Source organism: Odocoileus virginianus, chromosome 4 (assembly GCF_023699985.2).
Source record: "Odocoileus virginianus isolate 20LAN1187 ecotype Illinois chromosome 4, Ovbor_1.2, whole genome shotgun sequence".
Lineage (NCBI taxonomy): Eukaryota > Metazoa > Chordata > Mammalia > Artiodactyla > Cervidae > Odocoileus > Odocoileus virginianus.
Genome location: NC_069677.1, coordinates 64,286,154 through 64,303,483, shown reverse-complemented (window position 1 = coordinate 64,303,483; position 17,330 = coordinate 64,286,154). Strand labels below are relative to the sequence as shown.

General features: G+C 41.1%; 1 long non-coding RNA gene across 1 annotated transcript in view; it reads right to left on the bottom strand.

Moving 5' to 3' along the window:
* Positions 1 to 8,335: 8,335 nt before the first annotated feature.
* LOC139034790 (uncharacterized) overlaps positions 8,336 to 17,330 on the bottom strand; it is a 42,366-nt gene continuing 33,371 nt past the window's right edge. The window contains exons 3-6 of the long non-coding RNA XR_011487342.1: positions 14,635 to 15,495; positions 12,013 to 12,581; positions 10,258 to 10,377; positions 8,336 to 9,767 (exon numbers count right to left, since the gene is read on the bottom strand). This is a non-coding gene — a long non-coding RNA (uncharacterized lncRNA). The remainder of the gene's footprint in view (positions 9,768 to 10,257; positions 10,378 to 12,012; positions 12,582 to 14,634; positions 15,496 to 17,330) is intronic.

Here is a 17,330-nt window from a genome sequence, read left to right as displayed (position 1 = left end):
ATTTTGGGAAAGAAAAAACAAACCGGTCAAAAAAAAATCATATGTCAAAGCAAATTAAACCACAGGGTAACTTTAGCAAGTAAAGGAATATGGAGTGGAAAGCAGAATTAATTTGACCTTGAAGACTGGATTTTTCTCCTTTGAGTGCCATGGGTTTGGTGATTTGGGATTATTTTGCCTTCTCTACAAGTCTAATCAAACTACTTGGTTCTTCACTGAATGATATTTACATAATCATCATTTGCAATTGCCATTTAATAGTATTCGATTTTAAGAAACTAACCTATCGTCAAAGCACAGAAGACTTAATTATAGTTGCAGATCAGAATATAAATGTAATAAACCTTGATCATGTAAAAGTAATGACTGAAGCTGAGAGGGGAGGGGCCAGATAAAAGAGGAAGGAAGTGTTGGTGTATATTTCCTCTTCTTCCATAATGGAGAATCAAGAAATAGCAGTTTACAAGTACTATTTATGGTTAAAAAGGTAACCAAAGGAAAACATTTTAAACAATAATGTAACTTTTAAAAATGGATAAAGAGGAGAGAAGTGATGGTAATATGATAAACTCTATAAACACCTGATGCAAAGAGCCAACTCATTGGAAAGACCCTGATGCTAGGAAAGAGTGAAGGCAGGAGAAGGGGATGACAGAAGATGAGATGGTAGGATAGCATCACCGATTCAATGGAGTTTAAGCCAACTCCGGAAGATAGTGAAGGACAGGGAAGCCTGGCATGCTGCACTCTATGCGGTCACAAAGAGTTGAACATGACTGAGCTACTGAACAATAACAACAAACTTCAAAACCAACTTACTTCTTAGGAGTGAGACCCAGATGGGGAGCAGGCAGAGGTGGGGAGAAACAGGGAATGAGGAGAGGGAGGGAGGTCCTGAGCACAGGCAGGATAATTTTACTTGTTTTATGCCTTGATGCTATTTAAAAATTTTCTCATGTGCTTGAATTACTCGTCAGTTCAGTTCACTTCAGTCACTCAGTCGTCTCCAACTCTGCGACCCCATGAACCGTAGCATGCCAGGCCTCCCTTTCCATCACCAATTCCTGGAGTCCACCCAAACCCATATCCATTGAGTCGGTGATGCCATCCAACCATCTCATCCTCTGTCATCCCCTTCTCCTCCTGCCCTCAATCTTTCCCAGCATCAGGGTCTTTTCAAATAAGTCAGTTCTTCATATCAGGTGGCCAAAGTATTGGAGTTGCAGCTTCAAAATCAGTCCTACCAATGAACACCCTGGTGAATATGCCAGCAAATTTGGAAAACTCAGCAGTGGCCACAGGACTGGAAAAGGTAAGTTTTCATTCCAATTCCAAAGAAAGGCAATGGCAAAGAATGCTCAAACTACCGCACAATTGCACTCATCTCACATGCTAGTAAAGTAATGCTCAAAATTCTCCAAGCTAGGCTTCAGAAATATGTGAACCGTGAACTTCCAGATGTTCAAGTTGGTTTTAGAAAAGGCAGAGGAACCAGAGATCAAATTGCTAACATCCGCTGGATCATCAAAAAAGCAAGAGAGTTCTAGGAAAACATCTATTTCTGCTTTATTGACTATGCCAAAGCCTTTGACTGTGTGGATCACAATAAACTGTGGAAAATTCTCAAAGAGATGGGCGTACTGGACCACTTGACCTGCCTCTTGAGAAACCTGTATGCAGGTCAGGAAGCAACAGTTAGAACTGGGCATGGAACAACAGACTGGTTCCAAGTAGGAAAAGGAGTACGTCAAGGCTGTATATTGTTACCCTGCTTATTTAACTTTGTGCAGAGTACATCATGAGAAACGCTGGGCTGGAAGAAGCACAGGCTGGAATCAAGATTGCCGGGAGAAATATCAATAACCTCAGATATGCAGATGACACCACCCTTATGGCAGAAAGTGAAGAAGAACTAAAGAGCCTCTTGATGAAAGTGAAAGAGGAGAGTGGAAAGAGTTGGCTTAAAGCCAAGTGAAGTTACTGAGGGCTCATGCAGTAAATATTTTGCATGTATTATTTCATTAAATACCCACAACGATCCTATGAATTAGGGATTATTTTTATATCCATTTTTGAAGCAAGAAAACTGAACCAAAGAGAATTTAAGTAACTTCTCAAAGTCATACACATAGTTTGTAATTTGAACCAAGCAGTCTAATTTTGGAAACTGAGACTTTAATCACTTTGTGATGTCTTTGCCTGATTAGTAAGCATATGAAATTTCTTAATTGCACTGTTGTTGAAGTAAATCTATTTTTTTTTTTCTAAATTGAGGGTGTTTTATGTGAGGGTTTCTGACTCCTCGCCTCAATTTAAATTTTCAAGTTTAGTATTGCTGCATAGCTGTCATCTTGACATTGTATTGAACTTCCAGTTTGGTCCATGTCTTCCTCTTCTATTTCATTTAAGTTTTTGCTGGTATTCAACCACAAGTAAGTTTTTCAGAATGGGTAACTGGAAAGTAAAATTTCCGAGTCTTTGTATATTTAAGTTCTTGCACTACATTGCCCTCACACTTGATTTTGACTGGCTGTAAATTTAGGTTGGAAATAACCTATGAGAACTTTTCCAGTGTTGCTCTGCTATCTTCCAGCATCTAGTAGAGTTGGTGATGCCAATTCTTTTGTAGATATTTTTCTCCCTCTAGAAGTTTTTATCCTTGATGTTTCAAAATTTCCTAAGAATATGTTTAAGTGTGTGAATTTTTGTTCAGTAATTGGTACATCCCAGACCTGTATTTTGTAGGAAGAGCAAATAACGCCATGATAAGAGGCAAAAGCAGGAAGACCAGGCCCTCACCCTGGCAACTAAGGCGACTATCAGGTCACCAAGACACAACCAGTCAGAGACTATCAGGCCACCCAGATACAGCCAATCAGAACTTGTTTACGGAAAGATCCCGCGCGCGCGAATGTCTGACCAATGAAAAGACCCCCGCGAACATGTAACCAATCCGCTTCGCTAAATGACCCCTGCTTATGTTTGAAATTGGATGTTCTATAAATATGGGTAGAAAACCGGGCTCGGGGCTCTCAGCCTGTGCGCCACTGCGTTGGACACAGCGGGGGCCCTAGCTCGAGCTAGCAATAAACTTCCTTCTTGCGTTTTGCATTGTCTCTTGGTAGCTTTCTCTCTTCCCGCTCGGGGATTCGGACATCGGGCATAACATATTTGAGCACCAGGAAATTTTCTTCTATGATTTATTTGATGACTTCCTTCCTTCTTGTTCTTTTTTCCGCCCTTTCCTTCTGGAGCTCCTGCTGAACTGGTGTTGTAATTCTCAAAGTGAATTTAGTTCTACCATATTGCTTTAGTTTTCCTCTTTCTTTCCTTTATAAACCTCTCCTTCTTTCTTTCTAATCTTCAATCTAGCTTGACTTTGTCTTCTAGTCCTTCTATGATTTTTCTTTTGACAACCAAAAGGTTGTAGTTGTCTCTGCACATGTCCAAGTGTCCTTTTTGATTTTGATGGATGTGGTGTCTTTTTTGATCTGTCCATGCATCCTTGATAATCAGTTGCTCTGTTTGTCTTAGAATTTCTCTCATGTGTTTATTTCCTCAACTGTTTGCTGAGCTTTGACTGCTTGTTCCTATTTGTAATAAAAAGACTAGATTTTCTTCTATGGGACACTAGAGTAACTTTCTTCTGCAGCTGAGTAAATCTGTTCCGACAGCAGATCCCCCCACCCTTCCCTTTCAAAAAGATGTCTGAGCTACTCATACTCCGGGGGCAGATCACACTGCTTGCTCTTCTTATACAACCCCTTGTATTTTTATCCAAGTGAAGCCAGAATAAAGTGAGTCTTGTGGGAAGGCTTAAGGGAAAAAGACATTATAAAAAGTCAACGAGTGGCTTGCAGGATAGATGTGAAGAGGGGAAGTCTGTCTTTAAGTGGTGGTTCTTGCATGGGTTAGTGTTTAATGTGGTTGATTGTGTACAAGGCCACCCTAAAGGTTTTTTTTTGTTGTTGTTTCTGAAGAAAAATTTTTAGAGCAGTTCAAGGTTCATAGCAAAATTGAAGGTAAGTTACAGAAGTTTCCCATATATCCTCTCTCTCCTTATATATGTAGCTGTTCTCCGCCCCCCACTATCCACATCTCCCACCAGACTGATGGATATTTTACAACTGAGGAACTTACATTGACACCATTATCACCTGAAGTCCACAGTTTACATTATGGTTTGCTCTTTGTGGTGTATAGTCTATGGGTCTGGACAAATGTCTGGATTATTCTAATATCACATAAGAGTATTTTCTCTGCCCTAAAAAATCTTCTGTGCTCCACATATTCACCACTCCCTATTCTCAACCTCTGGCAGTTTGCGTGCATGCTCAGTGGTGTCCTACTCTTTTTGACCCCGTGGACTTCAGCGTGCCAGGCTCCTCTGTCCATGGAATTTTCCAGGCAAGAATACTGGTGTGGGTTGCCATTTCCTCCTCCAGGGGATTTTCCCAACCCACGTCTCCTGAGTCGCTGCATTGGCAAGTAGATTCTTTACCACTGAGCCACCTGGGAAAGATCTGGCAAATACTGATCTTTTTACTGTCTCTATAGTTTTGCATTTCCCAGAATGTTATATTATTGGAATCATTTATTATGGTGCCATTCCAGATTGGCTTCTTTTACTTAGAAATATACATTTAAGGTTCCTCCATAACTCTTCATGGCTTGACAGCTCATTCCTTTTTAGGGCTGAATAATATTCCTTGTCTGCGTGTACTGCAGTTTATTTATACATTCACCTATTGAAGGACATCTTGTTTTCTTCCATTTATAGGATTTTTGATGGTGGTGAGTTTTTTCTCTCCCTCTTAAAACTCAGCAGTCGGGAGGGTGGTCAGGAGATTAAAACCATATCCTCCAATCCCTGGGCATCTACAAAGTCACAGCCCAGCCACAACCATTAGCGGCATGGCAGACCTCCTGGACTCAGAATAGAGAACAATGTTTAAATCTATATTGTCTAGAGAAGGGGCTGGGTGTGCTACCTGGGACCAGCTCTGGTCTCTTCCCAACTTGGTATTTTGTATTATTTTACAAATAACATTTTCAATCTTGTGATATAATATCATTGTGAAAAACTTGAAAAATTCAGAATTTAAAATATTAAATTACCACACACTATTCTGTCAACTAGAGAAAAGGTTACAATTTTGATGTATATCTTTCCAATTTTTCAAGAAGAAATAGGTAGCATACAGTGTGTATAGTTTTTATTTGTCTTTAGAAAAATTTATAGCTCGTCTTTAAATATTCTTCAAAATGTGATTCTTTATGTTGCATCATACTTATTATATAGCTAAAGTGCCATTTATTTGACTATTCTATACTTTTGATTTTTGGAACATTTCTAGTTTTTGTATTATAAATCATACTATGAGAAACATCCTCATTCATAAAGCCCATCCTCTCCTCCTGCCCCCCATCCCTTATTTCTGGATTAATCCTTAGAATGGCAGATAAGGCCAAAGTGTTTCAATACATTTTAAAGCTTTTGATACATGTTGCCAAATTGTCCATCTGTTGAGGTTGTATCAAGGAATACATTTCTTTTTGTTATTGTATAAGAATTCCCTTTTGACTGAACTAACATCTACACTTGATACTATCTTTAAAAAAAGAGTAGGAGAAAAGATTTTCTAGCCACATGATAAGAGAACAAGTTTTTCAATGTTTTTCTTTTGTGTTTTTTATTCTTATGGAGACTAAGTGAAGTCACTCAGTCGTGTCCGACTCTTTGCGACTCCATGGACTGCAGCATGCAAAGCTTCCCTGTCCACCACCAACTCCTGGTGCTTGTACAAACTCATGTCCATTGAGTTGGTGATGCCATCCAACCATCTCATTCTCTGTCATTCCCTTCTCCTCCTGCCTTCAATCTTTCCCAGCATCAGGATCTTTTCCAATGAGTCAGTTCTTCACATCAGGTGGCCAAAGTATTGGAGCTTCAGTTTCAGCATCAGTCTTTCCAATGAACATTCAGGGTTGATTTTCTCTATGATTGAATGGTTTGATCTCCTTGCAGTCCAAGGGACTCTCAACAGTCTTCTCCAACACCACAGTTCAAAAACATCACTTCTTCCGCACTCAGCTTTCTTTATGGTCCAACTCTTCTATCCATACACAACTACTGGAAAACCTATAGCTTTGACTAGACGGACCTTTGTCAGCAAAGTAATGTCTCTGCTTTTTAATATGCTGTCTAGGTTGGTCATAACTTTCCTTCCAAGGAGTAAGTGTCTTTTAATTTCATGGCTACAGTCACCACCTCCAGTGATTTTGGAGCCCAAGAAAATAAAATCTGTCACTGTTTCCACTGTTTTCCCATTCATTGCCATGAAGTGATGGGGCTGGATGCTATGATCTTAATTTTTTGGATGTTGAGTTTTAAGCCAGCTTTTTCACTCTCTTTTTTCACTTTTATCAGGAGGCTCTTCAGTTCCTCTTCACTTTCTGCCATAAGGGTGGTGTCATCTGCATATCTGAGGTTATTGCTATGGAGATATGGATATTATCTGAGGTTATTGATATTAAGACTAAATATTTGTCTGTCTATCCTATTTGCATGTCTTCTTTTGTAATTTTTCCTGCTCAGGTCTTTTTGCCTATTTTTCTATTGGTATGTCTCTCTTTTATTATATGTGACTTTTATGGATTAAGAATTCTCTTCCATGGCTTCCCTGGTAGCTCAGTGGTTAAGAATGTGCCTGCTAATGCAGGAGATACGAGTTTGATCCCTGATTGTGGAGCAGCTAAGCCCATGTGCCGCAAGTATTGAGCCTGTGCTCTAGAGTCTGGCAAGCACAACTGTTGAACCCACATGCTGCAACTACTGAAGCCTGCACACTTCTAAGCCCCTAATATATTAAGCCTGCAAATTAATTTCGAGACAAGTAGCATCTTTTTGGGCTTTCCAGGTGGTTCAATGGTTTAAGAATCTGCCTGCAATACAGGAGGCACTGGTTGGATCCTTGGGTTAGGAAGATCCCCTGGAGAAGGGCGTGGCAACCCACTCCAGTATTCTTTCCTGGAAAATTCCAGGGACAGAGGAGCCTGGCAGGTTACAGTCCATAGGGTCACAAAGAGTTGGACATGACTGAAAGTGATGGAGCACACATACATAGCATCTTTTCACTATCCAGGCTTCTTTTCCCAACGTGATCTGTTTTCCCGTTTACTCAAAGCTAACTTGTTATATATTCAGTAAAACATCTACAACATAATATCTTTGATAAACCTATAAAATCATGCAGAAGTGTGGTTCGGCCCAAGCAGTCCTGAGCCAGCAATCAGGAAATGAATCCTTGTTCCAGATCTGTCACCAACTGACTATGTGAACTTGAATGATGAGCATCTTTAGGTCTCCGTGTTTTCACCTGTAAAGTGAGGAAGATTTGATGACGACTTCTCTAAGATCTCTCTAGCAACAGCAGTCTATAACCGCATGAATCGTGTTGCAAAATTTGTGCAAGTGGTCCCTTCCAGGAAGAGAACGTTAACTCTAGCTCCCAGCACTGGCGTCCACTGGCATGCACAGAACTTTGATTGAACGCATCCATCTACTGCTCCTTAGATGAAAGTCAGTGAGAAACAGAAGAACTGTGCGCACTATGGAATTAGTTTCAGTTCTTACCTCTTCTAGCTCTCAGTGCTGTGATAAAGACAAGTTTAAAACCACCCCATCATGCCATTGTTGCCGTTCTGAAGCAGGGGTGAGATGTGAGCTCTCAGTGGGAGGAGGTGGGCCTCATGTTGGAGGCATGGAGCTGTGGGCACTGTTACCATTTTGCAAAGCTCCAGGGAAGCAAAACAAAAGAAACAGAGCTGCTTTGACGGTCCCTGCCAAGCTTTTCTTAAGAGCAACAGGATTAGAAGGAAAATGAGGCTTCTAAGAGCATGACCAAGCATTTAATACCCTCTTGGAACTCACAAAACAAAAACACAATCATCTTCACTTCACCATTAAAAAGAGAACACGAAGGACAGTGGCTTTGCTTGATCTCATTAATTGGATTATAAAGCTTCGATGGAAATTCTGTTGCAAAGAAGTGACCAAAGCTTTATGGCCAGGACAGAATAACTCAGAGCAAAGCATTGGGTCCACCCAAGACCTTTCATCCCTGGAAAAATGGGGCTTAATTTTTACATCATACATGGTTTAAATCTGCACAACTTTTCTTATTGCTTTTGAAAGCAATTCAGTTTCAAGAACAAAGGAAGCTTGAACACAGTTTGGTGATGGCCATTAATAGCTCTCATTTAGATGGATATTTTGGCAGGCTGATTTTTTTTTCCCCAGTGTCACACAAAAAAATGAACTGGTGACGCCTAAGCAAGCAGGAGAAGAGTTTACTATATTGGCAGATAAAAACACAGCACATACTGAAGGAATGTATTATGGACATAAGCCATAAAAATGTTTTCAATTTCTTTTGGTGCTAAGCTACATCGTAAGAAACTAGTCAATTTCTGGAGAGTCACTTGAGGCAATTTGCATATAGAATGTTTATTGCAGGATGGCAGCTGTGACTGAATAAACGCTGCCAGTCCTTGTGAACATTGCCTCCCATCTCTGTCAAGGCTACCAGCATCTGGAAATTGTGGCCATGCTGCATTAAGAAAAATGATTCAAGGGATTAAGATACACTGTTAAATCTTTCCCACAAAGTTTATATCATTTTGACTTAATTTGAAGCTAATTGATGTAGCCCTGTTTGAGGTTTCTCTGAGTCCTCTTAAGGGGCTCTTTCAACATCAAGAGAAATAAATGCCTTCTCCCAACTCCAGAACCTTCCTTTTCTTTTCCTTTGTTCTGTTTTTAAAAGAATAAATTCACCCCATCTGTACACACCGAGATCCTGTCCCATTTCATTGTGCAAAACAGCTTACTGTGAAGCCTTCTTTACAACTGGATTCTGGGGAAGCTTTTAATTATACACTAAGGGGCGGGGGGTTCATGTGGATGAAAGAATGATGAAAATTCTATGAAAAGTGACAAGGAGTAAAAGAGAGGATAATATGTCAAATTAGAAAAGCAAACAGATACATTTCTTTGACTTCATTCTAGATGGAAGAAAGAGGGAGTATTTACAAACCACCCTGCAAACAGAAGGTTTCTTTTCCCTTGGAGCCCTGGGAAAGGATGAGGGAGGGACGGCAGAGCCAGTCCACAGGTTGCAGCTCCTATGAATTTCCTGGTCCAGATAGAGTGAGAGCAGTGGACCAGCTCCATTTCACTTCCGGTTGCCTTTGCGGTCTGGTCCTGATGCTGAGCAGCCTGAGAGCTCCGGCCTCTTCCCTGGCTGCCTCCACAGGCTCCCAGTGTTTCTCAAGACAAAATGTCACCAACTGAAGTTGATCTTCCACTTCTTGCCGGTCTGAATCAGTTCTCCTAGCTGTATTTGCTCAGGGCATCCTGGGGTTTCCTTCTTGGCTCCCACGCCATCTGTAAATACTCATTGACTTGCGTGCTTACTGGTTTTCCTGTCCTGACTGTACCTCTCTGCCAGGGCTCTGCTGTGGCTGCCCAGCACCTGGAACAAGTACCCAGTACATCTTTGGTGACAGATTAGCGAACTTCTTGGTTTTCTGAGGAAGAATCATCGCCACTCCCATCTCTGCCTTCTCCCAGCAGAATTCTCCAACAGCTTGATTTCCATCTGTCTCCATTTTACTTTCTCACTCCCTTCCTCTGTCCTTCCCTCCTTCCCCTATTCATTTGTAACAACTTTATTGGTTTCCTTGTTTTTTTCTCCCATGTTGCTCTAGAAGGAAACAGATGGGTAGAGGATTTCAGATGAACACTGAATATCACATCCCCATTGATGAGATCATTTCAGACTTTTCTAAAATTACTCTTCACGGTTACATGGCCAGGGAGAAAATATCCCTGGGTTTTTCAGAGTGGGGGGTGCTGCTGCCAGATTTAAATTGTTATTAAAGAGACAAAGACGTAAAGCTTCTGGAAAGTTTTCTTTAGCAATAGAATATATTCAGTAAATAACATTTACCTGGAGGTGTGGTGGGTGAGAACTCCTTCTGTGTGTGTGTGTGTGTGTGTGTGTGTGTGTGTAATTACTTGTCACTGTATCTAAATGTCATATCTGGGAGAAATTATCTTCCTTTAGGCATTTCCAACAGCATCCACCTTGGGACTGCCAATAGAAGATTACCCAGCCCCAGAAAGAATATTTTAATGGCTCATATAAATAGAATTAATGGGCTTTCTTGATGGCTCAGTGGTAAAGAACTCACCTGCTAATGCAGGAGATATGGGTTCAATCCCTGGGTCAGGAAGATCCCCTGGAGAAGGAAAGGGCAATCCACTCCAGTATTCTTGCTTGAGAAATCCCATGCACAGAGGAGACTGGTGGGCTACAGTCCACGGGGTTGGAAAAGAATCAGACAGTATGTAGTGACTAAACAACAATTAATAGCATACGATTGCTTTCTCCTCCCTTTAAAAAATGTGATCAAATGTGTCAGAAAGGCAATGCCATTCCTTGAGTATATGAAAGACATTTCAGGTATTATTGTCTGCTTCTTACATTTGATTTTCACAAGCTTTACTCTCCAGAAAATGAAGAGGATGTGGACTTGGCTCCTTCAAAGAAGCAATCTCAGCTTTGTCACCATTAAGCCCATCTCATTGTTGAGCCATCTCTAGCATTGATACTATGAGCTGAGTTGTTAGATTCAAAGATCAAGCAGACCCTGCCACGGTACTTGGTAGCTAAATCCCCTTTCTTCCCAGTGATGTCCATAGCAATTTGACTCTAGGTCAGCCACCTCTCTCTCTCACCTTCATTTTAGCTTAAGAAGGGCTGCCCTGGTGCAAAACTGCAGCGAATCTCGACATTTAAGTGCAGACAGGGAGATCTGTTGGTTACCTAGCAACGTGGCAACAGAAGCATCCTTGTGCTGTTTAGTTTTTCAAGTAATGAAATGATAGTCGCAACATTTTGCATTTAAACAGCACAGTCTCCATGGACCTGACAGTCTGTTGTAAATAGAGAAAAGGAGCCACAAGAACCTGCTCTCCAGGGATGGCTAGCTCCATTTTACAGGTGGCTATGCTAGAGCAAACACAGTAAAATGAACTTGGGCTCATTTTACACGAGTGGCAGAACTAGTTAGGAAGCATGCAGAACTTCCAACCAATGGAAAAGGCTAAAGAAAAGAATCTGTAAACCACCTCATTTTTTCTCATTAAACTTTTCAACTCCTAGAGAGCAGAGAATGTGTTCTTCATATATTTTGAAAAGTACTTGCCTGACTGATTGCTAAATTATAGATGAAGTTGGTGGGTAGGTGGTCTGTCTCGCAACCTCAAGGCTGAAAAGAAAATCCACTCTAGGAAGGGTTTGCAAGATGTTGTTAGTTTTCTAAAATTGTGGTTATTCTGGGATTGTTTTCTGAAACTGAAATTCATTTCTGATCCGAAGGTGTTTACTGTTACTTGTCTACGCCTTTTTTTTTTTTTTCCTAACAATGCTGGCTTTAAAAAATTGACCCTTTTTTCTTGATACTCCTTTCATTGAGAGATAGAGTCTTTTTAATCTCTCCTTGAGTCTGGCTGGGCTTATGACTGATTCAATCGATAGACTATCGTGGAAATTATGCCAGATAGCTTCCTAGGCTGATTCATAAAAGGTGATACATACAACACCCCCTGTTCATTGAAACATTCACATTGGGAGCCCAATGAAAGAAGTCCAGCTACCATAAGGCCACCATGTTGTGTGGAAACCCAAGTCACTCTGTGGGGCTATGAATAGGCATTTTGGTTAACCATCCCAGCTGAGCTCAGCCTTTGAGTCATTCCCACCCAGGAACCAGATTATTTGAGTGACGAAAACTCCAGATAATTATGCTGCTTCTCCCCCACCACACTACTCCACGAATTCCCATGGTCCCATCAGAAACCCCAGACACTGTGAAACATAATAGTCATCCTTTCTGTACCTTTCTAAATTATCCATAAGAGTGATGAGCAGTTTTGATACCTACCCACACCTCCAGCTGAGAGCCTTTGTTGAAGGGTTCTTTGCCTGTGTGTTTCAAAGCATTGTTTATGCCATGTGCTGCCTTGATCTTGGTTATCCCGAAGAATACCCACTTCTCACATTTCAGCTGGCTGAGCTGGGTTGGAATTCAATCTGGTTGGCTTGCCAGGTAGCCCTTCAGTCCTGACTGAGGTTTTTGGGATGCTGCTGTCAACTGTAGAGAAGAAAAACAAGCCACGTCTACCCAGCCGTGACTGACGGACTCCTGAGAACGGCAGTTGTGTAGACCTTGTGTCCTGAGTGATGGGCCATGGCCACTCAACTGTGTAGTCTCACCTCCAAAAATGCGCAGTTCAGTCCTTTCTTTGTGTGTGTGCATTTGCATCTGCTCACTGAGGCATTTCCGTGGTGCTCAGGATAGTGCAGTTTTTTAAAAGGGGAATTTTTTTATTTCAAGTGCTTCTTGCAGAGGAAACCTGCTGAATCACCACAGGTGGCCAAATGCTGTGGCCAGAGCTGGCATCTGATGGGGTTTCTGATGGAGGGGCCATCTACAGTGCCAGCCTCAGGCATCTGTAAAGGGGTGAGGAGGTCTTATTAGGAAGGTGTGTTGCCTTCTGGGACCCTGCTGGTCATCCTGGTGGTGGCTGTTTAGTCACTAAGTTGTGTCTGACTCTCTTGTGACCCCATGGACTGTAGCACTCTAAGTTCCTTTGTCCATGGGATTTCCCAGGCAAGAATACTGGAGTGGGTTGCCATTTCCTCTTCCAGAGGATCTTTCTGACCCAAGGATCGAACCCGAGTCTCCTGCATTGAAGGTGGATTCTTTACTGTCTGAGTCACCTTTTTTGGTTACAGAGAAAATACCTGGACTCTTAGATACACCTAGGCTTGAAAGTCAAACTTGCCACCTAGATACGGTTTGATCTTGGGTCCCTGAGTCTGCTCTCCCTCCCCCCTTTTGCCCTCCCGCCCATGGAAATGAAAATAATGCTTAAATCAGGGTTGCTGGAAGGGTTAAATGAGCTCATTGCACGGCACGGGGCTCAATACAATGTCTCACATTAGATACCCTCTCTGAAAATACAAGTGCCACATCAAGGATTCCTGCAATACAATGAGTGCTTGTCAATGAGTGCTCACTCATCACTAAAGGATAATTAAAGCAAGGATTGGCAGGAACTAAGTGGAGAGGGTCAAAGGGGAGAGAGAGAATCTGGTAGAAAGTGGGTAGAAACACCAAAGACACTGATTTTCTCACCTCACAGCTTACCCAGATGTCAGGCCTTTTATGGAAAACTAGTATATATAGAGTTGGCCAAAAAGCTTTTTGGGTTTTTCTGTAAGATCTTAAGGAAAAATCCTAATGAACCTTTTGACCAACCATATGTGTATACACACACACACACACACACACACACACACACACACACATACATTATATACATGTAATATGTAAGGTAAGGGGGTTAGAGAAGGCAAGGTTCAGAAAAAGAACGAGACCAGCACTTTACAGGAACAGATCACCTTTAATGAGGTGAGAAGGGGCAGCAGTCAGATTAGCGAACTGCTGTGCTTATCCAAGAAAAGAGTAAGTATATATAGGCACGTATGTGGAAAGTTACTGGGGGACTATGCGTCTCCAAGGTTGTTCGGGGTAGTTATCTCTTAAACAGCTGGAGCAAGGAATTTTGGAGATAGACCAGAGGCTGGGCCAGCTGGGAGCTGGGCATAATCAATCTTAATGTCCATTTTTTTCTTCAGGTGAAAGAGTTCTTTGTTTTGCATAGAATGATGGGGAGGGCCTGGAGGAAAGTTTTAACTCCAGGCTATTTTGAGCCGTGTAATTTTCCTTCATAATATATATAATGTATATATGTTAAATATATATTTTAATCACTTCTAAGGTGATTATAGATAATATATACTTATATACTATACATATTATGTATACATATGTATTATGTATATACATTTTATATATATTTTAAAATCAATTCTGAGGTACACTTTAAATTTAATATCTCTGAATTTTGAATTCATTTGATAATTTATGGCCTTATAATTACAATTTTATATGACATGAATACGAACATATTTCATAATTGTGGCATCTTAGTTTTGATGAATACGGTAATACTTTAGTTAACAACAATGGTTCATTAGGATCTCTTAACAACTGTACCGTCCAAAACTGTAGGAAAAACTGTGAGTTTTGAGCACTTGAAGTGTGGCTGGTACAAATGATGATGTGCTGTAGCACGAAATACTCACCAGAGGCTGGAAACTTCTATATGAAAATAAATAATGCTAAAATATCTCCTTAATACTTTGTTTTTGATTATGTGTTGAAATGCTAATACTTTGGTTATATTGGATTAAAAAGACTGTATTATTAGAATTGCTTTCATCTTTTAATTTTTTTAAGGTCACTAGAAACTGTAAATTTCCACATGCAGCTCACTTTTCTTTTCTCCTGGAAGTATTGCTTTAGAACAAAGTTCTTGGAAGCCATCTACTGTGACCACCCTGTAGAAGCTAGATACACTTCAACCCTAAATTCAGTTCAAATGTTGAGACTGATTAAGCCACATCTCAAGAGGGCACAAAAAGCTTTGCTACTCACATAATGAGGCACTCTGGGGAGAGCAGTGTAAGTCCTGGGCGGTTCCAAAAATAGCCTGAGAGCCGAAGGATGGGAGACTAGTTGCGGTTTTTATAGCCATTTGGGGATAGAACTGGGTTCCCATGTGCTGGCAGAGGCTTGAGTGACTTGAAAGTCCTTGGAGGGAACATCTGGGATTTCTTTTCAGCTTTTCCAGATGTGGGGCAGAAGGGGAAGAGGGAAAGGGAAAGTTAAAAGCTGTCAATTCCAGGACTTCCTTGGTGGTGCTGTGGATAAGAATCTGCCTGCCAATGTAGGGGACATAAGTTCAATCCCTGATCCAGGAAGATCCCACATGCTGAGGAGCAGCTAACCCCGTGTGCCACAGTTACTGAAGCCTGTGCTCTAGCGCCCACATGCTGCAACTACTGAAGCCCACGGACCTAGAGCCTGTGCTCCGCAACAAGAGAAGCCACCGCAGCGAGAAGCCCACGCACCACTATGAAGAGTAGCCCCCACTCACCACGACAAGAGAAGCCCAGCACAGCCAAAAATAAATACATAAATAAAATTAAAAAAAAAAGATATAGCACTAAAAAAACCCAAACAAACTGTCAATTCCAACTGCTGATCATAAAAGAGTCAGACTTTTTATTATATGATCTAATCTTGTGCCTTCACTTTACCAACGAGCACCCAGACACAGAAAGGGGAGGTGACTTGCCTAAGGTCTTCAGCTAGCTAGTGGCAGTGCTGGGGCTGGGATCCAGGCCCCTGGAGATCAGAGATTTTTCCTCTCCTTCACAGCACTTGGTGGAGAGTTTCCTTGGAGGACAAGGAAATTCTTTCTCCAGGGGACAATAGTCTCCATGCTTTGTGGATCTGTTGGGAAGAAGGAAGTGCTGAAGGCTGGTAGTTAGGCTTAGCATCAACCATATACCCTGTGCACAGCCCCCCACCACCCCATCCCCCCAACTAAGGCAACTTCAGGCCAACTTTGCTGATATTTGATGACAAGCTGGTTCAGGAAAGTGATTTGAAAAGTAAATAAAACTCAACACAAAATCAAAAGGAAATCAAGAGTTGGAAACAAAACAAAACAGAAAGCCCCACAACACAAACAAATCCGTGAGAACAGAGTGGGCACTGTATGCTCACTTTTTTAGATGTCAAAGTGGCTTTCAGTCAGGTCAGGAAGCTCTCACACCTACATTCTACATGAGGATTAAAAACTTCCATGAGAGGTTATGAGTCCAAGGACAGGGAATTCCCATCGCAAATGCGGAGCTAAAATGCTTTACAGAGGAAAGGGAATAAACTTATTGGGGTTTGTTTGAATATATCCAGGAGACTCATTTTAAGTGCACAATGTGCATTTTGGAAGCCCGAATACTTAGAAGACAGTACTTTTAAACCTGAGTACTTAAAAATAGGGAACCGGTTTTAAAATCTGAATCTTTGCCTGGATCTTCGCTTCTCTGAAGTGTCAGTAGTTTTGCATTTTCTATTTATTGTATCATACAAAAATCATTCTGAATTTGTGTTGATTTTTCTGCTTTTCTTCCACCCTGGGGAGTCAAGCAAGCTTATCAGTGGAAATGACTTTGGATAGAATCTCCAAAGATAACCAATTCCAGCTGACATTTGCTGGGATGCTGGGACCCTTTCTGCTGCGTTCCAGGAAGAGCAAAGGATGGAAGAAGTTGACTGAGAAGCAGATAAAGAGCTCCTCCTGTATCACAGCCAACCAGGAGAATTCAATCAGTGTTTGCGTGTAAAAGTCAGCTCACAATTGTCTGGCAAATGGGAATGACAGACAGACAGAGGTAGAAGTCATGGATGATACCCAATTACTTATATTTAGCTTTGAACTGTCTTTTGTTGGGTTGTGCTTTTTAAAATTTTTTATTTTGTTTATTTATTTGACTGTGGTAGGTCTTAGTTGCAGCAAGCAGGATCTCCACTGTGGTGAGTGCTCTTAGTTGCCCCATGGCATGTGGGATCTTAGTCTCCGAACAGGGATCAATCTTGTGTTCCCTGCACTGCAAGATGGACTCAACCACTGTTTCACCAGGCATGCCCCTTGAATGGTATCTTTTGAATACAGAGAATGAATTTTGTGGTTACAGCAAAACCAATATATATCAGATGATACATTCTATGCCAACCCTGGGGACACGACTTGTTATATTGTCTCTATTGATTTTATTATTTACTATCTGAAGGGCCTTTTATGTTTGGAGAGGAATACTTGCTACTACCTATATTTCCTTTCATGCTCAATTTATTATCTTATTGGATTTTGTAAAACAATAAGCATTACAGGTGATTAAATAATTAATATTCTAAATATGTGTGTGTGCGTGCTTCAGTCATGTTTGACTCTTTTGTGACCCCATGGACTATAGCTCACCAGGCTCTTCTTTCCATGGAATTTTCCAAGCAAGAATATCGGAATGGTTTGCCATTTCCTCCTGATTCTAACAGTTGCATGCTATTTAACACAACTAATAGGTCAAAATTGATGAATTTGAGAAGACATCCCCCCTGAAACTTAGAAATTTATTTGATTAAATGCTTTCACACAGTAAATCTTCACAGGTCCTTGTATTAGGATTCTCCTGAATGCTCTAAACATCCCAAGAGGGAGATAAAACACACAGAATATCACAATGATTGCAGTTCTATTTTTCTACTTACAGTATTGATTTCAGTGT